This window comes from Eubalaena glacialis, unplaced genomic scaffold (assembly GCF_028564815.1).
Source record: "Eubalaena glacialis isolate mEubGla1 unplaced genomic scaffold, mEubGla1.1.hap2.+ XY scaffold_248_1, whole genome shotgun sequence".
Lineage (NCBI taxonomy): Eukaryota > Metazoa > Chordata > Mammalia > Artiodactyla > Balaenidae > Eubalaena > Eubalaena glacialis.
This window is the reverse complement of record NW_026871260.1, coordinates 36,432-59,315: the sequence shown is the minus strand read 5'-3', so window position 1 is coordinate 59,315 and position 22,884 is coordinate 36,432. Positions and strand designations below refer to the sequence as shown.

General features: G+C 72.6%; 8 non-coding genes and 14 pseudogenes across 8 annotated transcripts; all 22 read right to left on the bottom strand.

The window, feature by feature from the left end:
* Positions 1–554: 554 nt before the first annotated feature.
* LOC133083198 (5S ribosomal RNA) lies at positions 555–673 on the bottom strand (annotated as a pseudogene).
* A 911-nt stretch (positions 674–1,584) lies between these two features.
* On the bottom strand, positions 1,585–1,703 carry LOC133083143 (5S ribosomal RNA; annotated as a pseudogene).
* A 917-nt stretch (positions 1,704–2,620) lies between these two features.
* LOC133083197 (5S ribosomal RNA) lies at positions 2,621–2,739 on the bottom strand. Its single transcript, XR_009699183.1, has one exon. It is a non-coding gene; the product is annotated as a 5S ribosomal RNA (ribosomal RNA).
* Positions 2,740–3,649: 910 nt separating this feature from the next.
* On the bottom strand, positions 3,650–3,768 carry LOC133083196 (5S ribosomal RNA; annotated as a pseudogene).
* A 911-nt stretch (positions 3,769–4,679) lies between these two features.
* On the bottom strand, positions 4,680–4,798 carry LOC133083141 (5S ribosomal RNA; annotated as a pseudogene).
* Positions 4,799–5,715: 917 nt separating this feature from the next.
* On the bottom strand, positions 5,716–5,834 carry LOC133083186 (5S ribosomal RNA). The gene has a single exon (XR_009699182.1). It is a non-coding gene; the product is annotated as a 5S ribosomal RNA (ribosomal RNA).
* Positions 5,835–6,744: 910 nt separating this feature from the next.
* Positions 6,745–6,863, bottom strand: LOC133083195 (5S ribosomal RNA; annotated as a pseudogene).
* A 911-nt stretch (positions 6,864–7,774) lies between these two features.
* LOC133083139 (5S ribosomal RNA) lies at positions 7,775–7,893 on the bottom strand (annotated as a pseudogene).
* A 917-nt stretch (positions 7,894–8,810) lies between these two features.
* Positions 8,811–8,929, bottom strand: LOC133083175 (5S ribosomal RNA). Its single transcript, XR_009699181.1, has one exon. It is a non-coding gene; the product is annotated as a 5S ribosomal RNA (ribosomal RNA).
* Positions 8,930–9,839: 910 nt separating this feature from the next.
* LOC133083194 (5S ribosomal RNA) lies at positions 9,840–9,958 on the bottom strand (annotated as a pseudogene).
* A 911-nt stretch (positions 9,959–10,869) lies between these two features.
* LOC133083104 (5S ribosomal RNA) lies at positions 10,870–10,988 on the bottom strand. The gene has a single exon (XR_009699167.1). It is a non-coding gene; the product is annotated as a 5S ribosomal RNA (ribosomal RNA).
* Positions 10,989–11,905: 917 nt separating this feature from the next.
* LOC133083164 (5S ribosomal RNA) lies at positions 11,906–12,024 on the bottom strand. The gene has a single exon (XR_009699180.1). It is a non-coding gene; the product is annotated as a 5S ribosomal RNA (ribosomal RNA).
* A 910-nt stretch (positions 12,025–12,934) lies between these two features.
* LOC133083193 (5S ribosomal RNA) lies at positions 12,935–13,053 on the bottom strand (annotated as a pseudogene).
* Positions 13,054–13,970: 917 nt separating this feature from the next.
* On the bottom strand, positions 13,971–14,089 carry LOC133083138 (5S ribosomal RNA; annotated as a pseudogene).
* A 917-nt stretch (positions 14,090–15,006) lies between these two features.
* Positions 15,007–15,125, bottom strand: LOC133083152 (5S ribosomal RNA). The gene has a single exon (XR_009699178.1). It is a non-coding gene; the product is annotated as a 5S ribosomal RNA (ribosomal RNA).
* Positions 15,126–16,035: 910 nt separating this feature from the next.
* Positions 16,036–16,154, bottom strand: LOC133083192 (5S ribosomal RNA; annotated as a pseudogene).
* Positions 16,155–17,071: 917 nt separating this feature from the next.
* LOC133083137 (5S ribosomal RNA) lies at positions 17,072–17,190 on the bottom strand (annotated as a pseudogene).
* A 917-nt stretch (positions 17,191–18,107) lies between these two features.
* LOC133083140 (5S ribosomal RNA) lies at positions 18,108–18,226 on the bottom strand. The gene has a single exon (XR_009699177.1). It is a non-coding gene; the product is annotated as a 5S ribosomal RNA (ribosomal RNA).
* A 910-nt stretch (positions 18,227–19,136) lies between these two features.
* On the bottom strand, positions 19,137–19,255 carry LOC133083191 (5S ribosomal RNA; annotated as a pseudogene).
* Positions 19,256–20,172: 917 nt separating this feature from the next.
* On the bottom strand, positions 20,173–20,291 carry LOC133083136 (5S ribosomal RNA; annotated as a pseudogene).
* Positions 20,292–21,208: 917 nt separating this feature from the next.
* Positions 21,209–21,327, bottom strand: LOC133083129 (5S ribosomal RNA). The gene has a single exon (XR_009699176.1). It is a non-coding gene; the product is annotated as a 5S ribosomal RNA (ribosomal RNA).
* Positions 21,328–22,237: 910 nt separating this feature from the next.
* On the bottom strand, positions 22,238–22,356 carry LOC133083190 (5S ribosomal RNA; annotated as a pseudogene).
* Positions 22,357–22,884: the final 528 nt, after the last annotated feature.

Here is a 22,884-nt window from a genome sequence, read left to right as displayed (position 1 = left end):
GGCAGCAGCTGGCCCGAAGCCACTGGGAGCCACCATGGAGTGGGCACGGCCCCTTAGCCCCAGCAAGGCCCCCCCTTGCCCCCACGCCGCCCGCCGAGCACAGGACCCCGGCCCTGGTGGCCGGCAGGCCCGGAGAAGCGGCCCCGGCCCCCGCCCCCGCTCCCGCCCCCGGCCGTGGCGAAACGGCGGAGGGGGGGGCTTTTTCCGGAGGGAGCTGTGGAGAGACACACGGGCAGACAGGGGGCTGCGGCGCGGCTGGGCTCCGGTGGGGGCGGCCAAGTGCAGGTCGAGGGCCTCGCGGGCCGCACGGACGGCACCCCGGCCTGCGGCGGAGTCTGGGTCCGGGCCAGCCACCACGGGAGCGGCTGGGGTGGCGGCTGCCTTCCAGGGCCGCATTCTGGCCGCATGTCCAGCCAGCTCGGCGGGGAGCGATCCCTCCGGCGCGCTGTGTTGGGAGGGACGTGAGGAGGTGAGGCCTGCAGCGGTGCTCAGCGGGGGCGGAGGCGGCCTCGGCCGCGGGCCACTAAATGTCAAGGCGGAGCGGGAGGCAAAAAAGCCTACAGCACTCGGTATTCCCATGTGGTCTCCCATCCAGGTACGAAACAGGCCAGACCCTGATTAGCTTCCGAGATCAGACGAGGTGTGGTGCGTTCAGGGAGGTGTGGCCGTAGAATGCAGCGGGGGCCACGGTGTGCCTCTTGAGGCTTAGCTTCGCTGGTGCTGGCGACTCACCGCCAGCCCGGCAGCCAACCCTCTCCGGCGCGGCCCTGCCGTCCGCCCAGGCAAGCGACAGGAGGCCTCGAGGGCCCGGGGGTGGTGGAGTTGTGGGCGACTTCGCAGCTCAGGTCAGGCGGGACCCTCCAGGCCTGTAGGCGCTTGGCCCTCCGCCCCAGAGCCGCTCAACGCTCACAGGACTTGGCCCCGGAGGCTTAAGGGCCTGTGGCCCTCGGTCCCTTGTGCATTCCCCACCCTGTCAATCCACACAGTGCTAGGCGCAGCCCAGCCACGGCCTGGCCGGCCCTCCTGCCCGACGGCAGTCGGCCCTTAACCCACTGGGAGCCACCATTGAGCCGGCACGGCCCCTTAGCCCCAGCAAGGCCACCCTTGCCCCCACGCCACCCGCCGAGCACAGGACCCGGCGCCTGGTGTCTAGCCAGCCCAGCGAACCGGTCCCAGCCCCCGCCCCCGCTCCCGCCCCCGGCCGTGGCGAAACGGCGGAGGGTGGGCTTTTTCCGGAGGGAGCTGTGGAGATACACACGGGCAGACAGGGGGCTGCGGCGCGGCTGGGCTCCGGTGGGGGCGGCCAAGTGCAGGTCGAGGGCTTCGTGGGCCGCACGGACGGCACCCCGGCCTGCGGCGGAGTCTGGGTCCGGGCCAGCCACCACGGGAGCGGCTGGGGTGGCGGCTGCCTTCCAGGGCCGCCTTCTGGCCGCCTGGCCGGCCAGGCCGGCGCGGAGCGCCCCCTCTGGCGCGCTGTGGTGGGAGGGGCCGGAGGAGGTGGGGCCTGCAGCGCTGCTCGGCGGGGGCGGGGGCGGCGGCGGAGGCGGCGGGCGACTAAAGGAGAAGGCGGAGCGGGAGGCAAAAAGCCTACAGCACCCGGTATTCCCAGGCGGTCTCCCATCCAAGTACTAACCAGGCCCGACCCTGCTTAGCTTCCGCGATCAGACGAGATGGGGCACGTTCAGGGTGGTATGGCCTTAGAGGGCAGCCGGGGCCACGGGGTGCCTCTTGAGGCTTTGCTTCGCTGGTGCTGGCGACTTGCTCCCTGCTCGGCGGTCAGCCCTCTTCAGCAAGGCCCTGCCGCCCGCCCAGGCTGGCGACAGGAGGCCTCAGGGACCCAGGGGTTGCATAGTCAAGGGCGACCTCGCAGCTCAGGTCAGGCGGGATCCTCCAGGCCCGTAGGTGCTTGGCGCTCCGCCCCAGGTCCCGCTTGATGCTCACAAGGACGTGGCCCCGGAGGCTTAATGTCCCTTGGCCCTAGGTCCCTCGGGCATTACCAACCCTGTCCACTCACGCAGTGCTAGGCACAACCTAGCCGTGGCCGGGCCGGCCCTCCTGCCCGACGGCAGTTGCCCCGAATCCACTGGGAGCCACCATTGTGTTGGCATGGCCCATTACAGCCAGCAAGGCCACACTTGCATCCACGCCAACTGCCGAGCACTGTTCCCGGTGCCTAGTGGTCGGCCGGTTCGGAGAACGAGTCCTGGCCCACGACCCCGCTCCCGCACTCGGCCGTGGCGAAACGGCGGAGGGGGGGCTTTTTCCGGAGGGAGCTGTGGAGAGACACACCGGCAGATAGGTGGCTGCGCCGGGGCTGGGCGCTAGTGGGGGCGGCCAGGTGCAGGTCAAGGGGCTCGCGGGCCGCACGGCCGGCACCCGGGCCTGAGGCGGAGTCTGGGTTCAGGCCAGCCACCCCGGGAGCGGCTGGGATGCGGCTGCCTTCCAGGGCCGCCTTCTGGCCGCCTGGCCGGCCAGGCAGGCGGAGAGCGCCCCCTCTGGCGCGCTGTGGTGGGAGGGGCCGGAGGAGGTGGGGCCTGCAGCGGTGCCCGGCGGGGGCGGGGGCGGGGGCGGGGGCGGAGGCGGCGGGCGACTAAAGGAGAAGGCGGAGCGGGAGGCAAAAAGCCTACAGCACCCGGTATTCCCAGGCGGTCTCCCATCCAAGTACTAACCAGGCCCGACCCTGCTTAGCTTCCGAGATCAGACGAGATCGGGCGCGTTCAGGGTGGTATGGCCGTAGACGCAGGAGGGGCCCGCGCGGTGCCTCTTGAGGCCCAGCTTCGCTGGCGCCTGCGCCTTACCGCCATGCCGGCGGCCAGCCCTCTCCGGCAGGGCCCTGCCGCCCGCCCAGGCAGGCGACAGGAGGCCTCGGGGACCCGGGGGTGGCGGAGTGGTGGGCCACCTCGCAGCCCAGGGCGGGCGGGACGCTCCAGGCCCGTCGGCGCTTGGCGCCCCGCCGCAGATCCCGCTCGACGCTCACAGGGACGCGGCCCCGGAGGCTTCAGGGCCCGGCGGCCGCGGTCCCTTGGGCATCCCCCCCTGCCCGCCCACGCGGAGTTAGGCGCAGCCCGGCCACGGCCGGGCCGGCCCTCCGGCCGGGCAGCAGCTGGCCCGAAGCCACTGGGAGCCACCATGGAGTGGGCACGGCCCCTTAGCCCCAGCAAGGCCCCCCCTTGCCCCCACGCCGCCCGCCGAGCACAGGACCCCGGCCCTGGTGGCCGGCAGGCCCGGAGAAGCGGCCCCGGCCCCCGCCCCCGCTCCCGCCCCCGGCCGTGGCGAAACGGCGGAGGGGGGGGCTTTTTCCGGAGGGAGCTGTGGAGAGACACACGGGCAGACAGGGGGCTGCGGCGCGGCTGGGCTCCGGTGGGGGCGGCCAAGTGCAGGTCGAGGGCCTCGCGGGCCGCACGGACGGCACCCCGGCCTGCGGCGGAGTCTGGGTCCGGGCCAGCCACCACGGGAGCGGCTGGGGTGGCGGCTGCCTTCCAGGGCCGCATTCTGGCCGCATGTCCAGCCAGCTCGGCGGGGAGCGATCCCTCCGGCGCGCTGTGTTGGGAGGGACGTGAGGAGGTGAGGCCTGCAGCGGTGCTCAGCGGGGGCGGAGGCGGCCTCGGCCGCGGGCCACTAAATGTCAAGGCGGAGCGGGAGGCAAAAAAGCCTACAGCACTCGGTATTCCCATGTGGTCTCCCATCCAGGTACGAAACAGGCCAGACCCTGATTAGCTTCCGAGATCAGACGAGGTGTGGTGCGTTCAGGGAGGTGTGGCCGTAGAATGCAGCGGGGGCCACGGTGTGCCTCTTGAGGCTTAGCTTCGCTGGTGCTGGCGACTCACCGCCAGCCCGGCAGCCAACCCTCTCCGGCGCGGCCCTGCCGTCCGCCCAGGCAAGCGACAGGAGGCCTCGAGGGCCCGGGGGTGGTGGAGTTGTGGGCGACTTCGCAGCTCAGGTCAGGCGGGACCCTCCAGGCCTGTAGGCGCTTGGCCCTCCGCCCCAGAGCCGCTCAACGCTCACAGGACTTGGCCCCGGAGGCTTAAGGGCCTGTGGCCCTCGGTCCCTTGTGCATTCCCCACCCTGTCAATCCACACAGTGCTAGGCGCAGCCCAGCCACGGCCTGGCCGGCCCTCCTGCCCGACGGCAGTCGGCCCTTAACCCACTGGGAGCCACCATTGAGCCGGCACGGCCCCTTAGCCCCAGCAAGGCCACCCTTGCCCCCACGCCACCCGCCGAGCACAGGACCCGGCGCCTGGTGTCTAGCCAGCCCAGCGAACCGGTCCCAGCCCCCGCCCCCGCTCCCGCCCCCGGCCGTGGCGAAACGGCGGAGGGTGGGCTTTTTCCGGAGGGAGCTGTGGAGATACACACGGGCAGACAGGGGGCTGCGGCGCGGCTGGGCTCCGGTGGGGGCGGCCAAGTGCAGGTCGAGGGCTTCGTGGGCCGCACGGACGGCACCCCGGCCTGCGGCGGAGTCTGGGTCCGGGCCAGCCACCACGGGAGCGGCTGGGGTGGCGGCTGCCTTCCAGGGCCGCCTTCTGGCCGCCTGGCCGGCCAGGCCGGCGCGGAGCGCCCCCTCTGGCGCGCTGTGGTGGGAGGGGCCGGAGGAGGTGGGGCCTGCAGCGCTGCTCGGCGGGGGCGGGGGCGGCGGCGGAGGCGGCGGGCGACTAAAGGAGAAGGCGGAGCGGGAGGCAAAAAGCCTACAGCACCCGGTATTCCCAGGCGGTCTCCCATCCAAGTACTAACCAGGCCCGACCCTGCTTAGCTTCCGCGATCAGACGAGATGGGGCACGTTCAGGGTGGTATGGCCTTAGAGGGCAGCCGGGGCCACGGGGTGCCTCTTGAGGCTTTGCTTCGCTGGTGCTGGCGACTTGCTCCCTGCTCGGCGGTCAGCCCTCTTCAGCAAGGCCCTGCCGCCCGCCCAGGCTGGCGACAGGAGGCCTCAGGGACCCAGGGGTTGCATAGTCAAGGGCGACCTCGCAGCTCAGGTCAGGCGGGATCCTCCAGGCCCGTAGGTGCTTGGCGCTCCGCCCCAGGTCCCGCTTGATGCTCACAAGGACGTGGCCCCGGAGGCTTAATGTCCCTTGGCCCTAGGTCCCTCGGGCATTACCAACCCTGTCCACTCACGCAGTGCTAGGCACAACCTAGCCGTGGCCGGGCCGGCCCTCCTGCCCGACGGCAGTTGCCCCGAATCCACTGGGAGCCACCATTGTGTTGGCATGGCCCATTACAGCCAGCAAGGCCACACTTGCATCCACGCCAACTGCCGAGCACTGTTCCCGGTGCCTAGTGGTCGGCCGGTTCGGAGAACGAGTCCTGGCCCACGACCCCGCTCCCGCACTCGGCCGTGGCGAAACGGCGGAGGGGGGGCTTTTTCCGGAGGGAGCTGTGGAGAGACACACCGGCAGATAGGTGGCTGCGCCGGGGCTGGGCGCTAGTGGGGGCGGCCAGGTGCAGGTCAAGGGGCTCGCGGGCCGCACGGCCGGCACCCGGGCCTGAGGCGGAGTCTGGGTTCAGGCCAGCCACCCCGGGAGCGGCTGGGATGCGGCTGCCTTCCAGGGCCGCCTTCTGGCCGCCTGGCCGGCCAGGCAGGCGGAGAGCGCCCCCTCTGGCGCGCTGTGGTGGGAGGGGCCGGAGGAGGTGGGGCCTGCAGCGGTGCCCGGCGGGGGCGGGGGCGGGGGCGGGGGCGGAGGCGGCGGGCGACTAAAGGAGAAGGCGGAGCGGGAGGCAAAAAGCCTACAGCACCCGGTATTCCCAGGCGGTCTCCCATCCAAGTACTAACCAGGCCCGACCCTGCTTAGCTTCCGAGATCAGACGAGATCGGGCGCGTTCAGGGTGGTATGGCCGTAGACGCAGGAGGGGCCCGCGCGGTGCCTCTTGAGGCCCAGCTTCGCTGGCGCCTGCGCCTTACCGCCATGCCGGCGGCCAGCCCTCTCCGGCAGGGCCCTGCCGCCCGCCCAGGCAGGCGACAGGAGGCCTCGGGGACCCGGGGGTGGCGGAGTGGTGGGCCACCTCGCAGCCCAGGGCGGGCGGGACGCTCCAGGCCCGTCGGCGCTTGGCGCCCCGCCGCAGATCCCGCTCGACGCTCACAGGGACGCGGCCCCGGAGGCTTCAGGGCCCGGCGGCCGCGGTCCCTTGGGCATCCCCCCCTGCCCGCCCACGCGGAGTTAGGCGCAGCCCGGCCACGGCCGGGCCGGCCCTCCGGCCGGGCAGCAGCTGGCCCGAAGCCACTGGGAGCCACCATGGAGTGGGCACGGCCCCTTAGCCCCAGCAAGGCCCCCCCTTGCCCCCACGCCGCCCGCCGAGCACAGGACCCCGGCCCTGGTGGCCGGCAGGCCCGGAGAAGCGGCCCCGGCCCCCGCCCCCGCTCCCGCCCCCGGCCGTGGCGAAACGGCGGAGGGGGGGGCTTTTTCCGGAGGGAGCTGTGGAGAGACACACGGGCAGACAGGGGGCTGCGGCGCGGCTGGGCTCCGGTGGGGGCGGCCAAGTGCAGGTCGAGGGCCTCGCGGGCCGCACGGACGGCACCCCGGCCTGCGGCGGAGTCTGGGTCCGGGCCAGCCACCACGGGAGCGGCTGGGGTGGCGGCTGCCTTCCAGGGCCGCATTCTGGCCGCATGTCCAGCCAGCTCGGCGGGGAGCGATCCCTCCGGCGCGCTGTGTTGGGAGGGACGTGAGGAGGTGAGGCCTGCAGCGGTGCTCAGCGGGGGCGGAGGCGGCCTCGGCCGCGGGCCACTAAATGTCAAGGCGGAGCGGGAGGCAAAAAAGCCTACAGCACTCGGTATTCCCATGTGGTCTCCCATCCAGGTACGAAACAGGCCAGACCCTGATTAGCTTCCGAGATCAGACGAGGTGTGGTGCGTTCAGGGAGGTGTGGCCGTAGAATGCAGCGGGGGCCACGGTGTGCCTCTTGAGGCTTAGCTTCGCTGGTGCTGGCGACTCACCGCCAGCCCGGCAGCCAACCCTCTCCGGCGCGGCCCTGCCGTCCGCCCAGGCAAGCGACAGGAGGCCTCGAGGGCCCGGGGGTGGTGGAGTTGTGGGCGACTTCGCAGCTCAGGTCAGGCGGGACCCTCCAGGCCTGTAGGCGCTTGGCCCTCCGCCCCAGAGCCGCTCAACGCTCACAGGACTTGGCCCCGGAGGCTTAAGGGCCTGTGGCCCTCGGTCCCTTGTGCATTCCCCACCCTGTCAATCCACACAGTGCTAGGCGCAGCCCAGCCACGGCCTGGCCGGCCCTCCTGCCCGACGGCAGTCGGCCCTTAACCCACTGGGAGCCACCATTGAGCCGGCACGGCCCCTTAGCCCCAGCAAGGCCACCCTTGCCCCCACGCCACCCGCCGAGCACAGGACCCGGCGCCTGGTGTCTAGCCAGCCCAGCGAACCGGTCCCAGCCCCCGCCCCCGCTCCCGCCCCCGGCCGTGGCGAAACGGCGGAGGGTGGGCTTTTTCCGGAGGGAGCTGTGGAGATACACACGGGCAGACAGGGGGCTGCGGCGCGGCTGGGCTCCGGTGGGGGCGGCCAAGTGCAGGTCGAGGGCTTCGTGGGCCGCACGGACGGCACCCCGGCCTGCGGCGGAGTCTGGGTCCGGGCCAGCCACCACGGGAGCGGCTGGGGTGGCGGCTGCCTTCCAGGGCCGCCTTCTGGCCGCCTGGCCGGCCAGGCCGGCGCGGAGCGCCCCCTCTGGCGCGCTGTGGTGGGAGGGGCCGGAGGAGGTGGGGCCTGCAGCGCTGCTCGGCGGGGGCGGGGGCGGCGGCGGAGGCGGCGGGCGACTAAAGGAGAAGGCGGAGCGGGAGGCAAGAAGCCTACAGCACCCGGTATTCCCAGGCGGTCTCCCATCCAAGTACTAACCAGGCCCGACCCTGCTTAGCTTCCGCGATCAGACGAGATGGGGCACGTTCAGGGTGGTATGGCCTTAGAGGGCAGCCGGGGCCACGGGGTGCCTCTTGAGGCTTTGCTTCGCTGGTGCTGGCGACTTGCTCCCTGCTCGGCGGTCAGCCCTCTTCAGCAAGGCCCTGCCGCCCGCCCAGGCTGGCGACAGGAGGCCTCAGGGACCCAGGGGTTGCATAGTCAAGGGCGACCTCGCAGCTCAGGTCAGGCGGGATCCTCCAGGCCCGTAGGTGCTTGGCGCTCCGCCCCAGGTCCCGCTTGATGCTCACAAGGACGTGGCCCCGGAGGCTTAATGTCCCTTGGCCCTAGGTCCCTCGGGCATTACCAACCCTGTCCACTCACGCAGTGCTAGGCACAACCTAGCCGTGGCCGGGCCGGCCCTCCTGCCCGACGGCAGTTGCCCCGAATCCACTGGGAGCCACCATTGTGTTGGCATGGCCCATTACAGCCAGCAAGGCCACACTTGCATCCACGCCAACTGCCGAGCACTGTTCCCGGTGCCTAGTGGTCGGCCGGTTCGGAGAACGAGTCCTGGCCCACGACCCCGCTCCCGCACTCGGCCGTGGCGAAACGGCGGAGGGGGGGCTTTTTCCGGAGGGAGCTGTGGAGAGACACACCGGCAGATAGGTGGCTGCGCCGGGGCTGGGCGCTAGTGGGGGCGGCCAGGTGCAGGTCAAGGGGCTCGCGGGCCGCACGGCCGGCACCCGGGCCTGAGGCGGAGTCTGGGTTCAGGCCAGCCACCCCGGGAGCGGCTGGGATGCGGCTGCCTTCCAGGGCCGCCTTCTGGCCGCCTGGCCGGCCAGGCAGGCGGAGAGCGCCCCCTCTGGCGCGCTGTGGTGGGAGGGGCCGGAGGAGGTGGGGCCTGCAGCGGTGCCCGGCGGGGGCGGGGGCGGGGGCGGGGGCGGAGGCGGCGGGCGACTAAAGGAGAAGGCGGAGCGGGAGGCAAAAAGCCTACAGCACCCGGTATTCCCAGGCGGTCTCCCATCCAAGTACTAACCAGGCCCGACCCTGCTTAGCTTCCGAGATCAGACGAGATCGGGCGCGTTCAGGGTGGTATGGCCGTAGACGCAGGAGGGGCCCGCGCGGTGCCTCTTGAGGCCCAGCTTCGCTGGCGCCTGCGCCTTACCGCCATGCCGGCGGCCAGCCCTCTCCGGCAGGGCCCTGCCGCCCGCCCAGGCAGGCGACAGGAGGCCTCGGGGACCCGGGGGTGGCGGAGTGGTGGGCCACCTCGCAGCCCAGGGCGGGCGGGACGCTCCAGGCCCGTCGGCGCTTGGCGCCCCGCCGCAGATCCCGCTCGACGCTCACAGGGACGCGGCCCCGGAGGCTTCAGGGCCCGGCGGCCGCGGTCCCTTGGGCATCCCCCCCTGCCCGCCCACGCGGAGTTAGGCGCAGCCCGGCCACGGCCGGGCCGGCCCTCCGGCCGGGCAGCAGCTGGCCCGAAGCCACTGGGAGCCACCATGGAGTGGGCACGGCCCCTTAGCCCCAGCAAGGCCCCCCCTTGCCCCCACGCCGCCCGCCGAGCACAGGACCCCGGCCCTGGTGGCCGGCAGGCCCGGAGAAGCGGCCCCGGCCCCCGCCCCCGCTCCCGCCCCCGGCCGTGGCGAAACGGCGGAGGGGGGGGCTTTTTCCGGAGGGAGCTGTGGAGAGACACACGGGCAGACAGGGGGCTGCGGCGCGGCTGGGCTCCGGTGGGGGCGGCCAAGTGCAGGTCGAGGGCCTCGCGGGCCGCACGGACGGCACCCCGGCCTGCGGCGGAGTCTGGGTCCGGGCCAGCCACCACGGGAGCGGCTGGGGTGGCGGCTGCCTTCCAGGGCCGCATTCTGGCCGCATGTCCAGCCAGCTCGGCGGGGAGCGATCCCTCCGGCGCGCTGTGTTGGGAGGGACGTGAGGAGGTGAGGCCTGCAGCGGTGCTCAGCGGGGGCGGAGGCGGCCTCGGCCGCGGGCCACTAAATGTCAAGGCGGAGCGGGAGGCAAAAAAGCCTACAGCACTCGGTATTCCCATGTGGTCTCCCATCCAGGTACGAAACAGGCCAGACCCTGATTAGCTTCCGAGATCAGACGAGGTGTGGTGCGTTCAGGGAGGTGTGGCCGTAGAATGCAGCGGGGGCCACGGTGTGCCTCTTGAGGCTTAGCTTCGCTGGTGCTGGCGACTCACCGCCAGCCCGGCAGCCAACCCTCTCCGGCGCGGCCCTGCCGTCCGCCCAGGCAAGCGACAGGAGGCCTCGAGGGCCCGGGGGTGGTGGAGTTGTGGGCGACTTCGCAGCTCAGGTCAGGCGGGACCCTCCAGGCCTGTAGGCGCTTGGCCCTCCGCCCCAGAGCCGCTCAACGCTCACAGGACTTGGCCCCGGAGGCTTAAGGGCCTGTGGCCCTCGGTCCCTTGTGCATTCCCCACCCTGTCAATCCACACAGTGCTAGGCGCAGCCCAGCCACGGCCTGGCCGGCCCTCCTGCCCGACGGCAGTCGGCCCTTAACCCACTGGGAGCCACCATTGAGCCGGCACGGCCCCTTAGCCCCAGCAAGGCCACCCTTGCCCCCACGCCACCCGCCGAGCACAGGACCCGGCGCCTGGTGTCTAGCCAGCCCAGCGAACCGGTCCCAGCCCCCACCCCCGCTCCCGCCCCCGGCCGTGGCGAAACGGCGGAGCGTGGGCTTTTTCCGGAGGGAGCTGTGGAGATACACACGGGCAGACAGGGGGCTGCGGCGCGGCTGGGCTCCGGTGGGGGCGGCCAAGTGCAGGTCGAGGGCTTCGTGGGCCGCACGGACGGCACCCCGGCCTGCGGCGGAGTCTGGGTCCGGGCCAGCCACCACGGGAGCGGCTGGGGTGGCGGCTGCCTTCCAGGGCCGCCTTCTGGCCGCCTGGCCGGCCAGGCCGGCGCGGAGCGCCCCCTCTGGCGCGCTGTGGTGGGAGGGGCCGGAGGAGGTGGGGCCTGCAGCGCTGCCCGGCGGGGGCGGGGGCGGGGGCGGAGGCGGCGGGCGACTAAAGGAGAAGGCGGAGCGGGAGGCAAGAAGCCTACAGCACCCGGTATTCCCAGGCGGTCTCCCATCCAAGTACTAACCAGGCCCGACCCTGCTTAGCTTCCGAGATCAGACGAGATGGGGCGCGTTCAGGGTGGTATGGCCTTAGAGGGCAGCCGGGGCCACGGGGTGCCTCTTGAGGCTTTGCTTCGCTGGTGCTGGCGACTTGCTCCCTGCTCGGCGGTCAGCCCTCTTCAGCAAGGCCCTGCCGCCCGTCCAGGCTGGCGACAGGAGGCCTCAGGGACCCAGGGGTTGCATAGTCAAGGGCGACCTCGCAGCTCAGGTCAGGCGGGATCCTCCAGGCCCGTAGGTGCTTGGCGCTCCGCCCCAGGTCCCGCTTGATGCTCACAAGGACGTGGCCCCGGAGGCTTAATGTCCCTTGGCCCTAGGTCCCTCGGGCATTACCAACCCTGTCCACTCACGCAGTGCTAGGCACAACCTAGCCGTGGCCGGGCCGGCCCTCCTGCCCGACGGCAGTTGCCCCGAATCCACTGGGAGCCACCATTGTGTTGGCATGGCCCATTACAGCCAGCAAGGCCACACTTGCATCCACGCCAACTGCCGAGCACTGTTCCCGGTGCCTAGTGGTCGGCCGGTTCGGAGAACGAGTCCTGGCCCACGACCCCGCTCCCGCACTCGGCCGTGGCGAAACGGCGGAGGGGGGGCTTTTTCCGGAGGGAGCTGTGGAGAGACACACCGGCAGATAGGTGGCTGCGCCGGGGCTGGGCGCTAGTGGGGGCGGCCAGGTGCAGGTCAAGGGGCTCGCGGGCCGCACGGCCGGCACCCGGGCCTGAGGCGGAGTCTGGGTTCAGGCCAGCCACCCCGGGAGCGGCTGGGATGCGGCTGCCTTCCAGGGCCGCCTTCTGGCCGCCTGGCCGGCCAGGCAGGCGGAGAGCGCCCCCTCTGGCGCGCTGTGGTGGGAGGGGCCGGAGGAGGTGGGGCCTGCAGCGGTGCCCGGCGGGGGCGGGGTCGGGGGCGGGGGCGGAGGCGGCGGGCGACTAAAGGAGAAGGCGGAGCGGGAGGCAAAAAGCCTACAGCACCCGGTATTCCCAGGCGGTCTCCCATCCAAGTACTAACCAGGCCCGACCCTGCTTAGCTTCCGAGATCAGACGAGATCGGGCGCGTTCAGGGTGGTATGGCCGTAGACGCAGGAGGGGCCCGCGCGGTGCCTCTTGAGGCCCAGCTTCGCTGGCGCCTGCGCCTTACCGCCATGCCGGCGGCCAGCCCTCTCCGGCAGGGCCCTGCCGCCCGCCCAGGCAGGCGACAGGAGGCCTCGGGGACCCGGGGGTGGCGGAGTGGTGGGCCACCTCGCAGCCCAGGGCGGGCGGGACGCTCCAGGCCCGTCGGCGCTTGGCGCCCCGCCGCAGATCCCGCTCGACGCTCACAGGGACGCGGCCCCGGAGGCTTCAGGGCCCGGCGGCCGCGGTCCCTTGGGCATCCCCCCCTGCCCGCCCACGCGGAGTTAGGCGCAGCCCGGCCACGGCCGGGCCGGCCCTCCGGCCGGGCAGCAGCTGGCCCGAAGCCACTGGGAGCCACCATGGAGTGGGCACGGCCCCTTAGCCCCAGCAAGGCCCCCCCTTGCCCCCACGCCGCCCGCCGAGCACAGGACCCCGGCCCTGGTGGCCGGCAGGCCCGGAGAAGCGGCCCCGGCCCCCGCCCCCGCTCCCGCCCCCGGCCGTGGCGAAACGGCGGAGGGGGGGGCTTTTTCCGGAGGGAGCTGTGGAGAGACACACGGGCAGACAGGGGGCTGCGGCGCGGCTGGGCTCCGGTGGGGGCGGCCAAGTGCAGGTCGAGGGCCTCGCGGGCCGCACGGACGGCACCCCGGCCTGCGGCGGAGTCTGGGTCCGGGCCAGCCACCACGGGAGCGGCTGGGGTGGCGGCTGCCTTCCAGGGCCGCATTCTGGCCGCATGTCCAGCCAGCTCGGCGGGGAGCGATCCCTCCGGCGCGCTGTGTTGGGAGGGACGTGAGGAGGTGAGGCCTGCAGCGGTGCTCAGCGGGGGCGGAGGCGGCCTCGGCCGCGGGCCACTAAATGTCAAGGCGGAGCGGGAGGCAAAAAAGCCTACAGCACTCGGTATTCCCATGTGGTCTCCCATCCAGGTACGAAACAGGCCAGACCCTGATTAGCTTCCGAGATCAGACGAGGTGTGGTGCGTTCAGGGAGGTGTGGCCGTAGAATGCAGCGGGGGCCACGGTGTGCCTCTTGAGGCTTAGCTTCGCTGGTGCTGGCGACTCACCGCCAGCCCGGCAGCCAACCCTCTCCGGCGCGGCCCTGCCGTCCGCCCAGGCAAGCGACAGGAGGCCTCGAGGGCCCGGGGGTGGTGGAGTTGTGGGCGACTTCGCAGCTCAGGTCAGGCGGGACCCTCCAGGCCTGTAGGCGCTTGGCCCTCCGCCCCAGAGCCGCTCAACGCTCACAGGACTTGGCCCCGGAGGCTTAAGGGCCTGTGGCCCTCGGTCCCTTGTGCATTCCCCACCCTGTCAATCCACACAGTGCTAGGCGCAGCCCAGCCACGGCCTGGCCGGCCCTCCTGCCCGACGGCAGTCGGCCCTTAACCCACTGGGAGCCACCATTGAGCCGGCACGGCCCCTTAGCCCCAGCAAGGCCACCCTTGCCCCCACGCCACCCGCCGAGCACAGGACCCGGCGCCTGGTGTCTAGCCAGCCCAGCGAACCGGTCCCAGCCCCCGCCCCCGCTCCCGCTCCCGCCCCCGGCCGTGGCGAAACGGCGGAGGGTGGGCTTTTTCCGGAGGGAGCTGTGGAGATACACACGGGCAGACAGGGGGCTGCGGCGCGGCTGGGCTCCGGTGGGGGCGGCCAAGTGCAGGTCGAGGGCTTCGTGGGCCGCACGGACGGCACCCCGGCCTGCGGCGGAGTCTGGGTCCGGGCCAGCCACCACGGGAGCGGCTGGGGTGGCGGCTGCCTTCCAGGGCCGCCTTCTGGCCGCCTGGCCGGCCAGGCCGGCGCGGAGCGCCCCCTCTGGCGCGCTGTGGTGGGAGGGGCCGGAGGAGGTGGGGCCTGCAGCGCTGCTCGGCGGGGGCGGGGGCGGCGGCGGAGGCGGCGGGCGACTAAAGGAGAAGGCGGAGCGGGAGGCAAAAAGCCTACAGCACCCGGTATTCCCAGGCGGTCTCCCATCCAAGTACTAACCAGGCCCGACCCTGCTTAGCTTCCGCGATCAGACGAGATGGGGCACGTTCAGGGTGGTATGGCCTTAGAGGGCAGCCGGGGCCACGGGGTGCCTCTTGAGGCTTTGCTTCGCTGGTGCTGGCGACTTGCTCCCTGCTCGGCGGTCAGCCCTCTTCAGCAAGGCCCTGCCGCCCGCCCAGGCTGGCGACAGGAGGCCTCAGGGACCCAGGGGTTGCATAGTCAAGGGCGACCTCGCAGCTCAGGTCAGGCGGGATCCTCCAGGCCCGTAGGTGCTTGGCGCTCCGCCCCAGGTCCCGCTTGATGCTCACAAGGACGTGGCCCCGGAGGCTTAATGTCCCTTGGCCCTAGGTCCCTCGGGCATTACCAACCCTGTCCACTCACGCAGTGCTAGGCACAACCTAGCCGTGGCCGGGCCGGCCCTCCTGCCCGACGGCAGTTGCCCCGAATCCACTGGGAGCCACCATTGTGTTGGCATGGCCCATTACAGCCAGCAAGGCCACACTTGCATCCACGCCAACTGCCGAGCACTGTTCCCGGTGCCTAGTGGTCGGCCGGTTCGGAGAACGAGTCCTGGCCCACGACCCCGCTCCCGCACTCGGCCGTGGCGAAACGGCGGAGGGGGGGCTTTTTCCGGAGGGAGCTGTGGAGAGACACACCGGCAGATAGGTGGCTGCGCCGGGGCTGGGCGCTAGTGGGGGCGGCCAGGTGCAGGTCAAGGGGCTCGCGGGCCGCACGGCCGGCACCCGGGCCTGAGGCGGAGTCTGGGTTCAGGCCAGCCACCCCGGGAGCGGCTGGGATGCGGCTGCCTTCCAGGGCCGCCTTCTGGCCGCCTGGCCGGCCAGGCAGGCGGAGAGCGCCCCCTCTGGCGCGCTGTGGTGGGAGGGGCCGGAGGAGGTGGGGCCTGCAGCGGTGCCCGGCGGGGGCGGGGGCGGGGGCGGGGGCGGAGGCGGCGGGCGACTAAAGGAGAAGGCGGAGCGGGAGGCAAAAAGCCTACAGCACCCGGTATTCCCAGGCGGTCTCCCATCCAAGTACTAACCAGGCCCGACCCTGCTTAGCTTCCGAGATCAGACGAGATCGGGCGCGTTCAGGGTGGTATGGCCGTAGACGCAGGAGGGGCCCGCGCGGTGCCTCTTGAGGCCCAGCTTCGCTGGCGCCTGCGCCTTACCGCCATGCCGGCGGCCAGCCCTCTCCGGCAGGGCCCTGCCGCCCGCCCAGGCAGGCGACAGGAGGCCTCGGGGACCCGGGGGTGGCGGAGTGGTGGGCCACCTCGCAGCCCAGGGCGGGCGGGACGCTCCAGGCCCGTCGGCGCTTGGCGCCCCGCCGCAGATCCCGCTCGACGCTCACAGGGACGCGGCCCCGGAGGCTTCAGGGCCCGGCGGCCGCGGTCCCTTGGGCATCCCCCCCTGCCCGCCCACGCGGAGTTAGGCGCAGCCCGGCCACGGCCGGGCCGGCCCTCCGGCCGGGCAGCAGCTGGCCCGAAGCCACTGGGAGCCACCATGGAGTGGGCACGGCCCCTTAGCCCCAGCAAGGCCCCCCCTTGCCCCCACGCCGCCCGCCGAGCACAGGACCCCGGCCCTGGTGGCCGGCAGGCCCGGAGAAGCGGCCCCGGCCCCCGCCCCCGCTCCCGCCCCCGGCCGTGGCGAAACGGCGGAGGGGGGGGCTTTTTCCGGAGGGAGCTGTGGAGAGACACACGGGCAGACAGGGGGCTGCGGCGCGGCTGGGCTCCGGTGGGGGCGGCCAAGTGCAGGTCGAGGGCCTCGCGGGCCGCACGGACGGCACCCCGGCCTGCGGCGGAGTCTGGGTCCGGGCCAGCCACCACGGGAGCGGCTGGGGTGGCGGCTGCCTTCCAGGGCCGCATTCTGGCCGCATGTCCAGCCAGCTCGGCGGGGAGCGATCCCTCCGGCGCGCTGTGTTGGGAGGGACGTGAGGAGGTGAGGCCTGCAGCGGTGCTCAGCGGGGGCGGAGGCGGCCTCGGCCGCGGGCCACTAAATGTCAAGGCGGAGCGGGAGGCAAAAAAGCCTACAGCACTCGGTATTCCCATGTGGTCTCCCATCCAGGTACGAAACAGGCCAGACCCTGATTAGCTTCCGAGATCAGACGAGGTGTGGTGCGTTCAGGGAGGTGTGGCCGTAGAATGCAGCGGGGGCCACGGTGTGCCTCTTGAGGCTTAGCTTCGCTGGTGCTGGCGACTCACCGCCAGCCCGGCAGCCAACCCTCTCCGGCGCGGCCCTGCCGTCCGCCCAGGCAAGCGACAGGAGGCCTCGAGGGCCCGGGGGTGGTGGAGTTGTGGGCGACTTCGCAGCTCAGGTCAGGCGGGACCCTCCAGGCCTGTAGGCGCTTGGCCCTCCGCCCCAGAGCCGCTCAACGCTCACAGGACTTGGCCCCGGAGGCTTAAGGGCCTGTGGCCCTCGGTCCCTTGTGCATTCCCCACCCTGTCAATCCACACAGTGCTAGGCGCAGCCCAGCCACGGCCTGGCCGGCCCTCCTGCCCGACGGCAGTCGGCCCTTAACCCACTGGGAGCCACCATTGAGCCGGCACGGCCCCTTAGCCCCAGCAAGGCCACCCTTGCCCCCACGCCACCCGCCGAGCACAGGACCCGGCGCCTGGTGTCTAGCCAGCCCAGCGAACCGGTCCCAGCCCCCGCCCCCGCTCCCGCTCCCGCCCCCGGCCGTGGCGAAACGGCGGAGGGTGGGCTTTTTCCGGAGGGAGCTGTGGAGATACACACGGGCAGACAGGGGGCTGCGGCGCGGCTGGGCTCCGGTGGGGGCGGCCAAGTGCAGGTCGAGGGCTTCGTGGGCCGCACGGACGGCACCCCGGCCTGCGGCGGAGTCTGGGTCCGGGCCAGCCACCACGGGAGCGGCTGGGGTGGCGGCTGCCTTCCAGGGCCGCCTTCTGGCCGCCTGGCCGGCCAGGCCGGCGCGGAGCGCCCCCTCTGGCGCGCTGTGGTGGGAGGGGCCGGAGGAGGTGGGGCCTGCAGCGCTGCTCGGCGGGGGCGGGGGCGGCGGCGGAGGCGGCGGGCGACTAAAGGAGAAGGCGGAGCGGGAGGCAAAAAGCCTACAGCACCCGGTATTCCCAGGCGGTCTCCCATCCAAGTACTAACCAGGCCCGACCCTGCTTAGCTTCCGCGATCAGACGAGATGGGGCACGTTCAGGGTGGTATGGCCTTAGAGGGCAGCCGGGGCCACGGGGTGCCTCTTGAGGCTTTGCTTCGCTGGTGCTGGCGACTTGCTCCCTGCTCGGCGGTCAGCCCTCTTCAGCAAGGCCCTGCCGCCCGCCCAGGCTGGCGACAGGAGGCCTCAGGGACCCAGGGGTTGCATAGTCAAGGGCGACCTCGCAGCTCAGGTCAGGCGGGATCCTCCAGGCCCGTAGGTGCTTGGCGCTCCGCCCCAGGTCCCGCTTGATGCTCACAAGGACGTGGCCCCGGAGGCTTAATGTCCCTTGGCCCTAGGTCCCTCGGGCATTACCAACCCTGTCCACTCACGCAGTGCTAGGCACAACCTAGCCGTGGCCGGGCCGGCCCTCCTGCCCGACGGCAGTTGCCCCGAATCCACTGGGAGCCACCATTGTGTTGGCATGGCCCATTACAGCCAGCAAGGCCACACTTGCATCCACGCCAACTGCCGAGCACTGTTCCCGGTGCCTAGTGGTCGGCCGGTTCGGAGAACGAGTCCTGGCCCACGACCCCGCTCCCGCACTCGGCCGTGGCGAAACGGCGGAGGGGGGGCTTTTTCCGGAGGGAGCTGTGGAGAGACACACCGGCAGATAGGTGGCTGCGCCGGGGCTGGGCGCTAGTGGGGGCGGCCAGGTGCAGGTCAAGGGGCTCGCGGGCCGCACGGCCGGCACCCGGGCCTGAGGCGGAGTCTGGGTTCAGGCCAGCCACCCCGGGAGCGGCTGGGATGCGGCTGCCTTCCAGGGCCGCCTTCTGGCCGCCTGGCCGGCCAGGCAGGCGGAGAGCGCCCCCTCTGGCGCGCTGTGGTGGGAGGGGCCGGAGGAGGTGGGGCCTGCAGCGGTGCCCGGCGGGGGCGGGGGCGGGGGCGGGGGCGGAGGCGGCGGGCGACTAAAGGAGAAGGCGGAGCGGGAGGCAAAAAGCCTACAGCACCCGGTATTCCCAGGCGGTCTCCCATCCAAGTACTAACCAGGCCCGACCCTGCTTAGCTTCCGAGATCAGACGAGATCGGGCGCGTTCAGGGTGGTATGGCCGTAGACGCAGGAGGGGCCCGCGCGGTGCCTCTTGAGGCCCAGCTTCGCTGGCGCCTGCGCCTTACCGCCATGCCGGCGGCCAGCCCTCTCCGGCAGGGCCCTGCCGCCCGCCCAGGCAGGCGACAGGAGGCCTCGGGGACCCGGGGGTGGCGGAGTGGTGGGCCACCTCGCAGCCCAGGGCGGGCGGGACGCTCCAGGCCCGTCGGCGCTTGGCGCCCCGCCGCAGATCCCGCTCGACGCTCACAGGGACGCGGCCCCGGAGGCTTCAGGGCCCGGCGGCCGCGGTCCCTTGGGCATCCCCCCCTGCCCGCCCACGCGGAGTTAGGCGCAGCCCGGCCACGGCCGGGCCGGCCCTCCGGCCGGGCAGCAGCTGGCCCGAAGCCACTGGGAGCCACCATGGAGTGGGCACGGCCCCTTAGCCCCAGCAAGGCCCCCCCTTGCCCCCACGCCGCCCGCCGAGCACAGGACCCCGGCCCTGGTGGCCGGCAGGCCCGGAGAAGCGGCCCCGGCCCCCGCCCCCGCTCCCGCCCCCGGCCGTGGCGAAACGGCGGAGGGGGGGGCTTTTTCCGGAGGGAGCTGTGGAGAGACACACGGGCAGACAGGGGGCTGCGGCGCGGCTGGGCTCCGGTGGGGGCGGCCAAGTGCAGGTCGAGGGCCTCGCGGGCCGCACGGACGGCACCCCGGCCTGCGGCGGAGTCTGGGTCCGGGCCAGCCACCACGGGAGCGGCTGGGGTGGCGGCTGCCTTCCAGGGCCGCATTCTGGCCGCATGTCCAGCCAGCTCGGCGGGGAGCGATCCCTCCGGCGCGCTGTGTTGGGAGGGACGTGAGGAGGTGAGGCCTGCAGCGGTGCTCAGCGGGGGCGGAGGCGGCCTCGGCCGCGGGCCACTAAATGTCAAGGCGGAGCGGGAGGCAAAAAAGCCTACAGCACTCGGTATTCCCATGTGGTCTCCCATCCAGGTACGAAACAGGCCAGACCCTGATTAGCTTCCGAGATCAGACGAGGTGTGGTGCGTTCAGGGAGGTGTGGCCGTAGAATGCAGCGGGGGCCACGGTGTGCCTCTTGAGGCTTAGCTTCGCTGGTGCTGGCGACTCACCGCCAGCCCGGCAGCCAACCCTCTCCGGCGCGGCCCTGCCGTCCGCCCAGGCAAGCGACAGGAGGCCTCGAGGGCCCGGGGGTGGTGGAGTTGTGGGCGACTTCGCAGCTCAGGTCAGGCGGGACCCTCCAGGCCTGTAGGCGCTTGGCCCTCCGCCCCAGAGCCGCTCAACGCTCACAGGACTTGGCCCCGGAGGCTTAAGGGCCTGTGGCCCTCGGTCCCTTGTGCATTCCCCACCCTGTCAATCCACACAGTGCTAGGCGCAGCCCAGCCACGGCCTGGCCGGCCCTCCTGCCCGACGGCAGTCGGCCCTTAACCCACTGGGAGCCACCATTGAGCCGGCACGGCCCCTTAGCCCCAGCAAGGCCACCCTTGCCCCCACGCCACCCGCCGAGCACAGGACCCGGCGCCTGGTGTCTAGCCAGCCCAGCGAACCGGTCCCAGCCCCCGCCCCCGCTCCCGCTCCCGCCCCCGGCCGTGGCGAAACGGCGGAGGGTGGGCTTTTTCCGGAGGGAGCTGTGGAGATACACACGGGCAGACAGGGGGCTGCGGCGCGGCTGGGCTCCGGTGGGGGCGGCCAAGTGCAGGTCGAGGGCTTCGTGGGCCGCACGGACGGCACCCCGGCCTGCGGCGGAGTCTGGGTCCGGGCCAGCCACCACGGGAGCGGCTGGGGTGGCGGCTGCCTTCCAGGGCCGCCTTCTGGCCGCCTGGCCGGCCAGGCCGGCGCGGAGCGCCCCCTCTGGCGCGCTGTGGTGGGAGGGGCCGGAGGAGGTGGGGCCTGCAGCGCTGCTCGGCGGGGGCGGGGGCGGCGGCGGAGGCGGCGGGCGACTAAAGGAGAAGGCGGAGCGGGAGGCAAAAAGCCTACAGCACCCGGTATTCCCAGGCGGTCTCCCATCCAAGTACTAACCAGGCCCGACCCTGCTTAGCTTCCGCGATCAGACGAGATGGGGCACGTTCAGGGTGGTATGGCCTTAGAGGGCAGCCGGGGCCACGGGGTGCCTCTTGAGGCTTTGCTTCGCTGGTGCTGGCGACTTGCTCCCTGCTCGGCGGTCAGCCCTCTTCAGCAAGGCCCTGCCGCCCGCCCAGGCTGGCGACAGGAGGCCTCAGGGACCCAGGGGTTGCATAGTCAAGGGCGACCTCGCAGCTCAGGTCAGGCGGGATCCTCCAGGCCCGTAGGTGCTTGGCGCTCCGCCCCAGGTCCCGCTTGATGCTCACAAGGACGTGGCCCCGGAGGCTTAATGTCCCTTGGCCCTAGGTCCCTCGGGCATTACCAACCCTGTCCACTCACGCAGTGCTAGGCACAACCTAGCCGTGGCCGGGCCGGCCCTCCTGCCCGACGGCAGTTGCCCCGAATCCACTGGGAGCCACCATTGTGTTGGCATGGCCCATTACAGCCAGCAAGGCCACACTTGCATCCACGCCAACTGCCGAGCACTGTTCCCGGTGCCTAGTGGTCGGCCGGTTCGGAGAACGAGTCCTGGCCCACGACCCCGCTCCCGCACTCGGCCGTGGCGAAACGGCGGAGGGGGGGCTTTTTCCGGAGGGAGCTGTGGAGAGACACACCGGCAGATAGGTGGCTGCGCCGGGGCTGGGCGCTAGTGGGGGCGGCCAGGTGCAGGTCAAGGGGCTCGCGGGCCGCACGGCCGGCACCCGGGCCTGAGGCGGAGTCTGGGTTCAGGCCAGCCACCCCGGGAGCGGCTGGGATGCGGCTGCCTTCCAGGGCCGCCTTCTGGCCGCCTGGCCGGCCAGGCAGGCGGAGAGCGCCCCCTCTGGCGCGCTGTGGTGGGAGGGGCCGGAGGAGGTGGGGCCTGCAGCGGTGCCCGGCGGGGGCGGGGTCGGGGGCGGGGGCGGAGGCGGCGGGCGACTAAAGGAGAAGGCGGAGCGGGAGGCAAAAAGCCTACAGCACCCGGTATTCCCAGGCGGTCTCCCATCCAAGTACTAACCAGGCCCGACCCTGCTTAGCTTCCGAGATCAGACGAGATCGGGCGCGTTCAGGGTGGTATGGCCGTAGACGCAGGAGGGGCCCGCGCGGTGCCTCTTGAGGCCCAGCTTCGCTGGCGCCTGCGCCTTACCGCCATGCCGGCGGCCAGCCCTCTCCGGCAGGGCCCTGCCGCCCGCCCAGGCAGGCGACAGGAGGCCTCGGGGACCCGGGGGTGGCGGAGTGGTGGGCCACCTCGCAGCCCAGGGCGGGCGGGACGCTCCAGGCCCGTCGGCGCTTGGCGCCCCGCCGCAGATCCCGCTCGACGCTCACAGGGACGCGGCCCCGGAGGCTTCAGGGCCCGGCGGCCGCGGTCCCTTGGGCATCCCCCCCTGCCCGCCCACGCGGAGTTAGGCGCAGCCCGGCCACGGCCGGGCCGGCCCTCCGGCCGGGCAGCAGCTGGCCCGAAGCCACTGGGAGCCACCATGGAGTGGGCACGGCCCCTTAGCCCCAGCAAGGCCCCCCCTTGCCCCCACGCCGCCCGCCGAGCACAGGACCCCGGCCCTGGTGGCCGGCAGGCCCGGAGAAGCGGCCCCGGCCCCCGCCCCCGCTCCCGCCCCCGGCCGTGGCGAAACGGCGGAGGGGGGGGCTTTTTCCGGAGGGAGCTGTGGAGAGACACACGGGCAGACAGGGGGCTGCGGCGCGGCTGGGCTCCGGTGGGGGCGGCCAAGTGCAGGTCGAGGGCCTCGCGGGCCGCACGGACGGCACCCCGGCCTGCGGCGGAGTCTGGGTCCGGGCCAGCCACCACGGGAGCGGCTGGGGTGGCGGCTGCCTTCCAGGGCCGCATTCTGGCCGCATGTCCAGCCAGCTCGGCGGGGAGCGATCCCTCCGGCGCGCTGTGTTGGGAGGGACGTGAGGAGGTGAGGCCTGCAGCGGTGCTCAGCGGGGGCGGAGGCGGCCTCGGCCGCGGGCCACTAAATGTCAAGGCAGAGCGGGAGGCAAAAAAGCCTACAGCACTCGGTATTCCCATGTGGTCTCCCATCCAGGTACGAAACAGGCCAGACCCTGATTAGCTTCCGAGATCAGACGAGGTGTGGTGCGTTCAGGGAGGTGTGGCCGTAGAATGCAGCGGGGGCCACGGTGTGCCTCTTGAGGCTTAGCTTCGCTGGTGCTGGCGACTCACCGCCAGCCCGGCAGCCAACCCTCTCCGGCGCGGCCCTGCCGTCCGCCCAGGCAAGCGACAGGAGGCCTCGAGGGCCCGGGGGTGGTGGAGTTGTGGGCGACTTCGCAGCTCAGGTCAGGCGGGACCCTCCAGGCCTGTAGGCGCTTGGCCCTCCGCCCCAGAGCCGCTCAACGCTCACAGGACTTGGCCCCGGAGGCTTAAGGGCCTGTGGCCCTCGGTCCCTTGTGCATTCCCCACCCTGTCAATCCACACAGTGCTAGGCGCAGCCCAGCCACGGCCTGGCCGGCCCTCCTGCCCGACGGCAGTCGGCCCTTAACCCACTGGGAGCCACCATTGAGCCGGCACGGCCCCTTAGCCCCAGCAAGGCCACCCTTGCCCCCACGCCACCCGCCGAGCACAGGACCCGGCGCCTGGTGTCTAGCCAGCCCAGCGAACCGGTCCCAGCCCCCGCCCCCGCTCCCGCTCCCGC